The sequence below is a fragment of the Mustela erminea genome, chromosome 12 (genome assembly GCF_009829155.1).
Source record: "Mustela erminea isolate mMusErm1 chromosome 12, mMusErm1.Pri, whole genome shotgun sequence".
NCBI classification, from domain to species: domain Eukaryota; kingdom Metazoa; phylum Chordata; class Mammalia; order Carnivora; family Mustelidae; genus Mustela; species Mustela erminea.
The window spans coordinates 93,442,590-93,456,512 of NC_045625.1; positions in this window are offsets into that span (position 1 = coordinate 93,442,590).

The window sequence follows — 13,923 nt, forward strand, 5'->3', positions numbered from 1 at the left end:
GTTCATATAGCAGTCATATAGCACGAAGTTCACTGAGTTCATTATCATTGCATTTTGTGTAATATAGTTATTTTACGAATAATGGATTCTTTTGCTGTGCAGGTTTCGATATTTGATTGTGTATGCCAGGTGAAAAGTGGTTCTTTTGCTGGACAGTTGATCTCCTGATTATCTTCTTTGATTTAGTTTTAATAGAGTTTACCAATGGTAGCCTTGCGTGTGGGCGTCTGAAGGTAATCAGTATTATGCATGAGAAGTGGGAGGCCTGCCCGTCGTCTGGCCTCACAAGGCAGCTCCGGAGCGGTGGCCCTTCTCTGCCCATGGGAAGGGCTGCCTCCAGAGGCTTGGCATTCGATGCCCACAGTCAGATGCAGAATCCCAGCCCCGCTGAGTAGTAGCTGCATAGCTTGGGAAAGTAGGAAACCTTCCCCATCCTTAACGTCCTCACAATGCCTGGCTTTCAGAGTGGCCGAGAGGACTAAATGGCCTAATTACACATAATGTGCTGCACACCACGTGTGGAGCGACCGCCTTACCGAACACTGGAACTAGTACACACATTACCAGGATGCAAAGCCACGTCTAACCTTGACCAGCTGCATGACCTCTGTGGGCCTGAGCTGCCTCATACGTGAAATACAGAGCTTGCATTGAATGACCTCATTTTATAGCTGCCTTCTGAGAAGGAGGAAACATAGCCTCTGATACCTAGAAACTGAGCTGACCTCCAGGCTAGCGCTCATGGTTCACACAAACTGATGCAATGCCCACAATGGAGCCATGCTGTTTTTGGTTGTTGCACACACACACACACGCACACACACACACACACACACAGTCTCACAAGGCATCCACTGGAGACAAGATTACATGCGCCCCCCATTATTTTTAAGCGGTCACCTCTACATCATCTCACACATCAGCCCTCTCTTCCGTGATTTTCTGGATACCTGGGCTCTTCACCATCACAGTGTTGCTTGCTTTGCAGGACAGAGGATGGAGGAGTCAAGATGACCTCAAGGCTTCACCCCCAAAAGGGCACAGACTGACTTCTGCTACAAGGTTCAGAGATCATGTTTGGCTTTGCCATTGTCCCTAGCTCCTGAGGGCTCTCTTGCGATACTTCTGCATTTGTAAATAGATAATTACTGTTAAACTTAAAAAAAAAAAACCTCTAAAAATCAAAACTAAAGAGAAAAGAACACATTTTAAGGTAAAATCAGGACCTGGAAGGCGGGAGGACGTGAAGGACATCTCATTTGCTCAGAGCTAGGAGAATGGGGTAAAAACTTCCTAGCCCTGCTCTGTCTGTGCCACGTGGCTTCCAATGTCTTCCTCCTTCCTCTTCTCCCCCGGTCTTCGTCTTCACCCCCCATCTACCGTGCTTTCCCTGGCTTTCTTCCCATAGCTTCAGCCAGCGGGGATCCTCCCTCGGCGGGGGTCTCCGTCCTTATCCAGGACAGGTGTGTATTTGCAGGGCTCCGGAGGCACTGAGAGCCTGGCGTCCTATAGACGTGGCAGGACCCCAGGCAAGTATGAAGGGGCTAGGTGGCGATCAAGAGTGTTAGATCACCACAAGGATTCCCAAAGGGCCATGGGCTGGTCGAGGGAGACAGTGCAGTTGTCCAACAGACAGCAGTGGACTTGAAAGCGTCTCAACAGCCAAACCGTCGTCTGCCGGCTTTAGCACCTCAGTGTGACGCCCTTTGCCCTGCTTCCCTGTCCCCTGAAGCACCTGGATTTTGTGTGAGTTCGATCAGAGCGTCTTCAACTACTTTTCTTTGTCCTTAGAGCTACCTTCCAGCTACGCGATCGGTGCCCCTGTTCCAGCCCTGGCTTGGCAGTTTGTCGGGAGGGCTTCCTCACATGTGCGTGACCAAGATCTCGGTGCCGTCCTGTTAGGGAATGCCTCATTCGGTTCGACCCTTTACTCTCTCACTAGACTTTGTTTCTCGTGATCCGGGGGGAGGGAACATAGAAGAGCAATGAACATAGAAAGGACAAGCAGATGGGCCAGATGCTGAGGTCACGTATCGGGAGCACCTTCCTCTGGCTTCCCGCACTCCCCCACCCCTTCCCTGCCCTCTGCTCGGCAGGTGTCCCCGTCTCAAGGATCCTGGTCAGACTCAGCAGGCTGAGCTGGACGGTCCACTCAGTGCTCTGCCCACCCACACTCTTCCTCCCCACACCACTCTTGCCTGGTCCTCTGCCCCTTGGACTGACTGCTCCGTGCCCACTCTGGGAATGCAACTGAGAAATCCATCATTCCCATGACCCCAGCATCCTTGCCCTTGTTGGGTCGGAAGCCCTGAATTCCAGTTTTCATCTTCCCGGCCTTAAGAGACACCCAAATGTCTCAGCCTCGAGTTCTGTGTAACTTCTTGGCCTCTCACTGCAGACGATGCTATCCCATATGAGAAGGAGTGCAGAACGCTGACCTCAGGGTAGTGTACTCTTCACGCACAGTTTTAGACCCTCCATATCTGGATGCCTTGGTTACTCTCTGATACTTCAAATAAATACCTTCTAAATTTTATTTAGTTTTCATGTTTTTCTTGAGGAGGGTTGATTTCATACAGGCTGCTCCACTGCCCTTGGAAACCAACGCCCACCTCCACCAAGATCTATGTCATTTTTCATAGGGGATGCATCTGGGTTTGGTCATACAAGCTCTGTCTTATGCGTCTGCAAGCAGCAGAAACTCTCCATTATTAGATCATAAAAAATATATTATATTGAAAGAAGATCGCTTTACTGAACCCAACTTACAAAATGAAAATCTGCCATTTTTATTTTTGCCATTTTTTTATGTTTGTCTCACTTTACTCAAGACACAAGTTTCTGGGAAGATCTTATTTCCTCTGCTTGTCTAGAGGAACATGGGGACCCATGAGTGGGTCGCGAGAAACAACTCACCAATGAAGTGGGTAATGGGAAGGACTGTTCCCAAGAAAAGGCCTGCGGGTCCTTGGCAACCACAACACACCCACTAAGGTTTTAGGGGAACAAAGTCCTCCCACAGTGGAGTGCACCCACGTTTAGGATGCCTGGCAGTTGGTATGAAAATGCACTGAGGGACTCAGTGAACGTCGCTGAGATCCACACTGCGCCAGGCCGGCTAGTGGAACTCTTCAGGCATCTTCTTCCTTTCCTTCTTCTACAGCCCTTCGTGGACTCTGGCGTGGAGGTGAGGACTGTCCTTCCTCATCTCTGGATTCCCAGCAGGGACTCACAAAGTACGCACCCGGTGAAGAGTTACGAAGACATCGGTGGTCGTTAGGAACGCTAAATCTCTGAACAAGAAGCTCTCTCTGTGGTAAAAATAAGAAGACAGGTTTTGGGGCAAAGGGAGCAGAGTTCTGGAAACCATATGGGCTCCTGAATGGAAAGCGGACCTGACAGCAGGCACACGCCGTCTGCCTGACACTGCAGAAACTTTGTGTCTTCTGTGTGGGGCATGGGAAGATGGCCTGTGGCCCTGGCAGGAAAAGCAGACCCTCAGTCGTGCATAGGTCCTGATTCAGGCAGGAACAAGCACCAAAGAGCCATCGCCTTTCTTAGGGTTACTCTGCCTGAAATGTCCCAGCATATCACGTGCATTTTAGGTGAGGGGAGAGTCAGTATTTGAGAGCTGCCCTGACCCTTTTCTACTTAAAAATCCTCGACTAGAGAGTCAAGTGCTTCACTTTTTGGGGTTAAAAATCACATCGGCTTACTTTCAATTCTACTGTGGACTTCGTTCCCCATGTGAACTGATGTGCTTTAAATTTAATGCAAAATCACTTCCTTCCGCTTTTCGTATTGATGCTTCTATTTGTTTTAGAGAGAGAATATTCAATATATACAAAACTCTTCAGTAAACGCCCAAGATTCCAATATTTAAGAAGTGGTAGTAAGAAGTAATTTATCATGTTTTCTCAGCAATCACATTGATCTCACATATCATTTAAGGCTTAATGATGATTAACTCTATTTAGTAAATTCAGGCAGACTTTGAGAAATGGACATTACTTTTCTGTTGTGTGCACAAAAAGGCACTCTGATAAATAATTAAGATGCTTGGAATTTTACATTTCCCCTGGTTGGGTCCCCAAAGCATTTGTTTTCTAGCAAATGTGGTAAAATATATGTATTTCCATGATGTGATATTTGGTAATAGAGGTAAGTTGGGCAGGTTTCAAATTTCTCTTAAGCTTAGAGCTGAGGAACCCTGATTTGGGCAGGAATGGGAAGGGCTGGATTGTATCTGGTTCAAGCCAGTGATGTGTGAATCCTACCACCACGAATCTAACATAGTATTTGCAGTTACTTAATCAGACTCCTGCTCACTGGAGGACCAGGCAGGGCGTTGTTAGTGACACCGGCCTGCATCATGCTAAGGGCTTGCCTGGATTATCCTGCACAACCTTCTCAGCCTACAGCAAGCTGCTGCTCCAGCCCATTCTTCAGACAGGGAAGCTGAGCCTAAGCAATACTATTTCCCTTGTTTCAGAAATGTGCAATCTCAGGCTGAGAGTCGCAAACGGCTTAGGCCATGCCTCAGACAGGGAATTTAACCCCTTCGGAGCCAAGCCCTTCGGAGCTAGGGCTCAGGGAATTCTTAATGAAGAAAATAAAACAGGAAGACGTTGTCTCTCAGTCCAAACCAATTAGCATATCGACTTACTAGTGAGCCAGAGATCTTTGCCAGAAAAACATATTTTAACCTTACTGTTATCCATTTCATTTTCAATCAACCTTTACAAAATTCTTACTACCCTTAAGGTAAAATCCAGCAAGATACGGTGCCTGTGCTCAGGGCCCTGGTAAACCAGCAGAGTCCCATGATGGGCACAGGGCACAGAAGTCAGCTAGAGAGCGAAAGCACCTTGAGGGGGCTGCCCGGGAAGTGGGCCACGCTGTGATGGGGGATCTAACGTTAGGTCTTTCCGGGCTGGGGAACAGGTGTCTGGAGGAGGCAGCACACACCTGCGCACACAGATGTGAGCCTGCTCCTGTCCCCGTGATCCAAGGGGCAGAGATTCAGAGCAGGCTGTGTATACAGGGAATGATGAATGGGTCTGTTTGGCTGGGGGCCTGCAGAGGACTAAAACAAATTAGACCTGAAGAAAGGCACTGAAGCCAAATTCATGATGGCTTTGGAAGCAAAGATAAGGAAATGAAAGTCCTTGAAGGATCTTACCCAGGAAGAAGTGTCAGCTGAAAACTTGTTTATAGTAAATGGGCACCGACTTGCTCTGTCCACCCAATTTCCAAGACTTTCCAATTAGGAATGCCCACCAGCTCTGTAATGTTTTCCTAGCATCTTGTACACGATTTTATCTCTGCACTTCTAGTGTATAAATACTAGTTGTCCTGCTCAGAAAAAGTGAAAAATCAAGTGGGTCATGATTCTTAGCGCCAAGATGTCATCAGTGGGAATCAGTGACGCTCAAGGTATGTGCAAGCCACCGGAGGAGAAGGTCGGGGCAGGAGGGGCATGCGGAGGTTAAAGGAAGAAAAGAAAAGTCAGGGAAGAAGCTGCGTTGCGTTTGTAGGGTCGGGGACCAGAACGCAGGACGTCAGGAGCGAGGCAGGACTGGGATCCGCGTTCCACGGTGGTGTCTGAGCCCAGGCAGGGACTTGGGCTCACCCCGCACACAGCCCAGAGCCCGGAAGCGGAGCATCGAGGCACCGGCCCTCCGCGCTCTGATATGCCCAGCGATGGTCGCGGGGGCAGGAAACATGGCCGAGGAAGGGAAACTAACCATGTCTTCACCCCCTTGAGTCTGACGGATCAACGACACTCGGAGACGGCGCACCCGGAGCAGGAGCGCCTGCCGGGTAGCTTTCTTCGACCGTCAGTGCAATGCAGGCCTGACTCGGGGCTTTGATTGTCGCGGATGCGTTTCAGAGACGGCCATCTGCCATAAACACGTTCCCTTCTGTACCAATAGATCCACAGACTGGCTGCGGCCACGCAGGGGTCTCCCTCGCAAAAAGCCCCTGGCTGCCCTAAGTAACTGACCGCTTGAGTGTCCCCGCTGTTTCCGAGCTCCCGATGCGACCACAGTAAGAGCCACGAGAGCCGGGCCAGCCGCAGCTTGGGCTCTGCGCAGAGAAAGGTGGGGGGGGGGGTGCTCCCCGCGGGCGGTAGGGGCTCTGGGACAGCGCCAGGGCGTTCCCAGCCAAGGGCATTCCTGTCTTAGACCAGACGGACACAGGACGGAATCTTTGTAAATGATGCAGACTTGGAAGAAATACAGTGTTAGGAACCGCTGTTTTCAGTCCATCATGGACACATCTTCTGTCTCTGTGGATCTCTGAACAGTACATGGCATAGTGAAGTTCTCGGTGCCTTTTAGGATAGGATTCATGGGGGCTCCGTTGGTGAACCGTAGGACTTCAGCTCAGATCGTGATCCAGCGGGTCCAGAGATCAAGTCCCACACCCGGCTCCCTGCTCAGTGGTGAGTCTGCTCGTCCCTTTGCCCCTCTCCCACTCATGCGCGTGTGCTCTCTCTCTCTCTGTGTGTCTCAAATAAATAAAATAAAATAATTTTTTTTTTTAATTCACCTACCGCACAGTGTGCTTCTTGGGGTGCGCTGCTCACTGTTCTGTAGTACAGTCGTGGACTCAGGCAACCACCCTTAAGGTCTAGTTTTGCACTATTTTTCTGACCTCAGGAATAAACTCTCTACCCAGTGGTGGTCACTCATGACTCTTCCTTCTCTCTAGGCCTTTATAAACACGATTCGATTTCTGTCTCTGCGTTTGCCATCCTAGATAAATGGAATCAGGAAGTACATGGTTGTGGGTGACTGGCTTCTTTCACTTAAGTTTTTCAAGACTGATGCATGTCACGCCGGTGTCTGGATTTCATCCCTGCCCTGCTGATGCTGTTCTGGTGTGTGGACAAACTACGACTTGTTGGTTCATGAGCGTACGGATGGGCGCTGTCCCACAGTTTGGCCGTCGTGGATGATGTTGCTCGACCGTGTGCACTCGTTCCCACCTGGGCTGGGCTTTCGGTTCTCTCTGACACATACTGTAGGAGAATGGCTCGGTCTACGGCATCTGTCTGTTTCCTCCTTGGGGAACCCCCAGCTGTTCCCCAAACAGAGGCCGTCACTGCAGGAATGGAGGAATCCAACCAACTCTCGATTTATGAGGCATTGGAATTACCGTCATTTACATCACCTTTATTTAATTTAATTTATTTATTTATTTGAGAGAGAGAGAGTGAGAGAGAGCATGAGTGAGGAGAAGGTCAGAGGGAGAAGCAGACTCCCCATGGAGCTGGGAGCCTGATGCGGGACTCGATCCTGGGACTCCAGGATCATGACCTGAGCTGAAGGCAGTCGTCCAACCAACTGAGCCACCCAGGCACCCATATCACCTTTATTTTAAAGGAAACAAGGGACCTGTGAATGTGAGTCAGATCAAGTTTTGGAAAGCCAAGGTAAGGAAATCATGAGATCTGGGCAAAACAAGACAAATTCAGCAGAAGAAATACGTGCACTGTTGGCCCAGGCCTGGGGGGGAATATTCCTTTTTTCATCTTTGTGTTCCTATTAACTCTACGACCAGAGAATTGTGGGTTTTCGTTGCTGTTGTTCTTGTTGTTTCTTATTGTTTGGTTGGTTTTTGGCTGAGTACCTTGGGTATGATTCAAAGCATCGTAGTTGGCTCTGACATCTAGTACAGCACCAGCCAGACTTTTATCAGAGAATCCTGAACATCTATGGCCCACGACAGGAATGTCTTTCGAGCACACTCTTCAGCTAGAGAGAGGGTGACACGACAGTACGTGGCCTCCTTTGGGGAGAGCTTGCACTTGAGGGACTCCTAGGCGAACCCAGACAAGGCTGACTTCCAAGGCTGCTCCCCTGAGACGCACCTGCCAGCTGTGGCCATCCAGCGGGTGTGCAGTGCCGGTGGTCCCAGGTCCCCACTGGTCTATGCCTCCCTCTCTTGCGGCTCCTTCCCAGATGCCCACTCCTTCCCTCAGAAGAGTCCTCAGCCCCTCGAAGGAGCTTCTGTTTTCTTTTATCAGACTTGTTCGGAACGTTAAATAGCTCTCCCTTTGGAGGACCTGTGCTAAAGCACTTAAAAGGCTTTTTTTCTCAGGGGAAGGACACATGTTGTGGGCAGGAAGGGGGAGTTTGTGCATCTCCTGGAGACCTCCTGGCCTCTGCGGTCTGTAAGGTCACAGCCAGGTTTGGGGCAGATTGCAAGAAGCCTGCTTCGTCTGTGGACCTGTTGGGAACAAAAATGCCTGCTGACCTGGGAAGTAGCAGGGAGTAAAAACGGGGCCATCTGCAGATGGGAGTGAGGGTCCCCGCTGGCTCCGATGAGCTCAGTCACCGTGCGGGATGGAGGCAGGAGGGGGAGAGGGCAGGGGGCTCAGCCCAGCCCCATCGAGGTGAAGCATTTGAGAAGCTCTGCAGACAGCCAGAGGGAAATCCTCCATGGTTCTTTTTTTATTTTATTTTTTAAATTTTTTAAATTTTTATTTTTTATTTCTTTTCAGTGTAACAGTATTCATTGTTTTTGCACCACACCCAGTGCTCCATGCAATCCATGCCCTCTCTAATACCCACCACCTGGTTCCCCAACCTCCTACCTCCCGCCCCTTCAAAACCCTCAGATTGTTTTTCAGAGTCCATAGTCTCTCATGGTTCACCTCCCCTTCCAATTTCCCTCAACTCCCTTCTCCTCTCTAACACCCCTTGTCCTCCATGCTATTGTTATGCTCCACAAGTAAGTGAAACCCTATGATAATTGACTCTCTCTGCTTGACTTATTTCACTCAGCAGAATCTCTTCCAGTCCCATCCATGTTGCTACGAAAGTTGGGTATTCGTCCTTTCTGATGGAGACATAATACTCCATAGTGTATATGGACCACATCTTCCTTATCCATTCGTCCGTTAAAGGGCATCTTGGTTCTTTCCACAGTTTGGCAACCATGGCCATTGTTGTACCCCATGTACCATTGGGGTACAGATGGCCCTTCTTTTCACTACATCTGTATCTTTGGGGTAAATACCCAGTAGTGCAATTGCAGGGTCATAGGGAAGCTCTATTTTTTATTTCTTAAGGAATCTCCACACTGTTTTCCAAAGTGGCTGCATTACCTTGCATTCCCACCAACAATGTAAGAGGGTTCCCCTTTCTCCACATCCCCTCCAACACATGTATGGTCCTTAACAGCAGCCCCTGTCTCTGAGCTCCACGGGATCGCCCTGATTAAATCACTGACCTTAAAGTTTGACCCTGCCTCCCTGAATACCCAGGCAGGAATGAACATTTCTGAAGTATTCAACACCTGGGACAGTTTGCTTCTCTTAATTCATTCTTGGATTCAGAAGTTTAGAAGGCCGAGTCCTGTGTTCTTCACCATTTCTGTAAATGTTTAAAAAAGAGAAATCAAACGTACTTAGTCCAAATATTCAAATAATAGAATCGAGCATCTTTAAGCAGAGTAACTGGGCATTTTCCCCAGTGACCTATTTCCCAAACCTCTCCGCCTTCCCTCCCTGCCACCTGCCTCCCATCACACCCCTTAACTCCCACAGTCTGTGACTGGGACACCACACCCTGAGCTCTAGTCTTACTTCCAGGCACTCGGTCACAGCCCTGGCCATCCTGAACCTTCCACCCTTCCCGCGTCTGTACCCGGATGGCAGATCACACAGAAACAGATACAGGAGGATGTGGGGACGGATGGCCTGAGGCGTGGGTGCGTACCCAATGCTGCCGGACCCCACACTGTGCTTCTCTGTCTGTTCACTTCTCTCTTCTCCTCGGCTGCTTTTCGAACTTCCCTGTATGCATCGAACTCCCAGCATCTCCTCGCAAACCTCACTCTCCACTTCTCATCTCCTGCACCTCTGACTTCACTAGAAACATGAAAAAATCAGAAGAGAATTTCCACAGGCTCCCTGCCTCACGTTTACCTGCCTCCCAGCATCTGCCCCTGTACCTTGGGGTCCCCACCGTACAATGAGATGAAAGGGTCTGTTCTTACAGTATTTAAGGACAAAGGGCCATTAGCAATTACCATTCTCTCCTCTTGCAACTTTTTCACTTTTCTTTGAATTATTTCCAAAAGCGTCCAAGTGCAGGATTATATCTCCTGCTTCCTAGGATATGAATGAAGCCCGACTTGAGGCCCCCTTCCTCAGTTAAAGTCCTGGCCCGCTTTGCTCCCCACTGCACCAGAGTTTCCCGAAAGAGTGGTCTGTACCAGCTGTCCCCAGATCTGCTCCCTCCACGTTGTCTTAAACCCTCTCCAGTCAGTCTTCCGGTGCCGCACGAGAACGGCTGTTGCCAGATCTGTGCTCAGCGCATGTCCCCAAAGCCAGCAGCCGGGTCTTGGTTTTCATGTGACATTTGCGACATGTCGCTCCCCCACCTCCACGCACATCCTTGACTTATCTTCCAAAACAACATCCATAGGGCCTTGGAGTGGGCGATGGAGGACAGAAAAGGAGACACAGCAGTGCCTCGGGACTCAATGCGGCGCTGTGGTCTCTGCCGTTCTGTTGGTTTGAAGCGAGGCACTAAGCCCAGCTCACGGTCAAGGTCTTGGTGTCACAAACTGTACGTTTCCTAACTGTGAGGTAGAGGTCACTGGGAAGTAGCCTCCGGAGAAGTCCCTATCCAGGGCCCCTGGTGGCTCAGGGGGTTGAGTGTCTGACTCCTGACTTCAGCTCAGGTTGTGATCTCAGGGTGGTAAGATTGAGCCCCACATCGGGCTCTGTGCTGAGTGTGGAGCCTGCTCAGAGCCAATCTCTCCCTCCCTCTCTGTCCCTGCCCCTCACCACTCACAGGTGCATTCTACGTCCCGCTGGCTGTCTTAAAAAAAAATCTTAAAAAAAATCCTATCAAAAAATTAATAACCTCAGAGGGTCAATATACTTCCTGTTATGGGCTGAACCGTATTCCCCGCAAATATTTATATGTTGAAGTCCTAACCCCAAGTATGGCAGAATGGGGTTGTGCTTGGAGATGAAGCCTTTAAATATTTGATTAAGAAGAGGCCATTGTGGGGGCTGTTGTCCATCCACCGGTTTCCTCATAAGAAGGAAGAGCTTGGACACGCAGGGACAGTGGGACATGCACGGACAGAGGACATGTGCGTTGGGACACAGAGTAAGGAGGGGTCACAGACATGCCAAGGAGAGAGGCCTGGAGTAGGCCGGCCCCTTACAGGCCTTGGAGGAAACCAAACCTGCCAACACTTTGACCGTGGACTTTCAGCCTTCAAATCTGTGAGAAAAAAAGTTCCGTTGTTCAAATCGCCCAATCTGGTAATTTGTTTTGAGAGCCCTAGCAAACTAATGTATTTCCCTACATAAGATCTTCTTGTCTTAATTTCCAGAGGTTTTCCTTCTGTTGTTTCTTCTGTGTAATACGTTCACACACACCAAACATGAGCCACAACCTTTCCCTGTTAGGGTTTTCTACAAACCATTTTCCGACTCTTTTCTGCACCTTGAATGGTTTTGCTGCCTAATAAATGACACCTGTTTCTCTACCTATTTATTTTCATAAATACTCATCTGGAATGCTCTTGGGTCAGTTTGGCTGGGCCGCAGGGTGCCCGGACTTGGGGGTGACTCTCATTCTGGGTGGTCCGGGATGTGCTTCTGGGTGAGATTAGCGTGGGACCGCTAGAGCACACTAGCCTCTCCAGTGTGGGTGTGCATTCTCCAAACCGAAGCCTGCATAGACAGACAAAACGCGGGGGAGGAGAGAACTTCCTTCCTCTGCCTGCCTTTAGCGGGGTGCCACCTCGTCCTGTCTTTGAGTCTGGGCTCGGACTGGAACTCACGTCATCGGCTTCAGGCTGGGACCCGACCACACTGTCCGCTCTCCAGGGTCTCCAGCCCACTGACTGCAGATCTTGGGACTTCTTAGCCTCCCTAACAGCACGAGACAAATTCTTATAATAAATCTCTTTCTACGTATTGGATTGGTTCTGTTTCTCTGGAGAATCCAGTCTCGTATACAGTCATTCATTATTTGAGTGAAAAATGGGGCTGTCACATCGGAGTGTGAGGAGTAAATATCAGATAGTTAGAAATCCCATTTCCTTGCTGATTTAATCATGCGACACGCCACATCCTTCTCCCTTATTAAAATAACAAAGTGTTATGTAGTTGCATGCTGTAAACTTTAGTGTGTCACAACATAATCCCATTGTCTCACTGGAATCGCTGATGGCCTCGATGTTCTGGAAAGTTTTAAATTATGGCCAAATCATGGAGAACCTTGCAATAAGCTACTCTAACGGAAAACCAAATTAGGACCATCCATCAGCTGGTCTTGAAAGACAAACTCCTTCAGAATCACACTGCTTGAGCTCTAAGAAAATAGAAATTAATCAGATTAAACATTGTCAAAGCTACGCTCAATGGCATGGCCCCAACCTGTCTTCCCTCCAGACACGGCAGACGAAACGTCCGTGAGTCTGTCAGGACGCCCCCCGCCCCCGCCCTCCTCTCCCACGCCCCGGGAAGTCTCCCTCCCTCTCTTAATGCGTTCCCTCTTCGGACCTGGGGAGGACACAGACAAGAAGTCAAACATGCGTCCCTTTCTAGTCTTGTCTCGTCGTGTCCCCTGCCGCTTCTGTCCCATCACGTCCCATGTCCTTATTTCTCTCTTCCTCGACAGAAAACGCGACAGAGGAACACATGGTTGTTGTTTCTCATCATTCTTGAACCTGACCCAGTCACTTCCCCTGAAGCTGGTCTAGTCAAGGTCACGCTGACCTCTACATTACTGAGTCTAAACATGGCTCCCCAAGCCTTCCTAGAATGACCAGCCCCATCTGGGCTGAAGAGCATGGTCTCTTCTCGGGCACCCTTCCCTGACTTGGAATCCAAGTGTCCGTGGATCCAGGACACTTCTCTTAGCTTCTCTCTCCCATACTGGTCACTCATCCTATTCTTTTGTGCTGCTTTCTCCCCGTGTCCTTGACCTCTAGGACTCAGAGGGCCAAGGGCTCAGGTTTGCTATTGCTTCTTCTTTCTATTTTATTGACATTCGTTCTCTCAGAAATCTCATCCAGCTTTGGGCCCTGAAGACAATCTAAAGACTGATAAATCCCGAGTGTCTCTCTGCAGCCCGCACAGCTGGCCTCAGCTGCGGACTTGCGCACACATTGGCCTGAGGCCATGGGGCCTGTGCGTCGGGGCAGAATTTGATACCTGCGACTCTTCTGGAAGTCATACGGGACACCAGCTCCAAGGATTTGAGACAAATAGAGATGAAGGACTTGGAGGGACATGAAGGAGGAAGGGGCTGTGTGCCGAGCTTACGTGCGCTTGAACAGAAAGTTGAGCCCCTCTGCGAAGCTATGGGACATAGGGTCAGAGAAGAGAGTACGTGCCGCCATCCACAACGGGTAGATACCGGAGTGGGGAGACTCCAAGCGTGCTAAAAGCCCATTTGTCCTCTTGAGAAGTCAATAAATACAGTCTAAAATCATAGTGTGTACTTAAAATGAGACCCAATTCTACACCAAAAAACAAAAACAGGCAACAAAAGGAAATAAAAAATACCATACCAGAGTACATTAAAATGAAAAACTTCTGGGGCCCCTGGGTGGCTCAGTGGGTTAAGCATCTGCCTTCAGCTCAGGTCATGATCTCAGGGTCCTGGGATCGAACCCTGCATCGGCTCTCTGCTTAGTGGGGAGCCCGCTTCCTCCTCTCTCTCTGCCTGTCTCTCTGCCTACTTGTGATCTCTCTGTCAAGTAAATAAAAAAATCTTTAAAAAAAATGAAAAACTTCTGTGCATCAAAGGACAGAATCCACAGAGCGAAAATGCAATTTATTGTGTGGGAGAGAACATTTGCAAATCACATGAGAGATTAATATGCAGATTCTATAAGGAATTTGTTTAATAGTAACAAGCCCCAGAAATGTTAAAG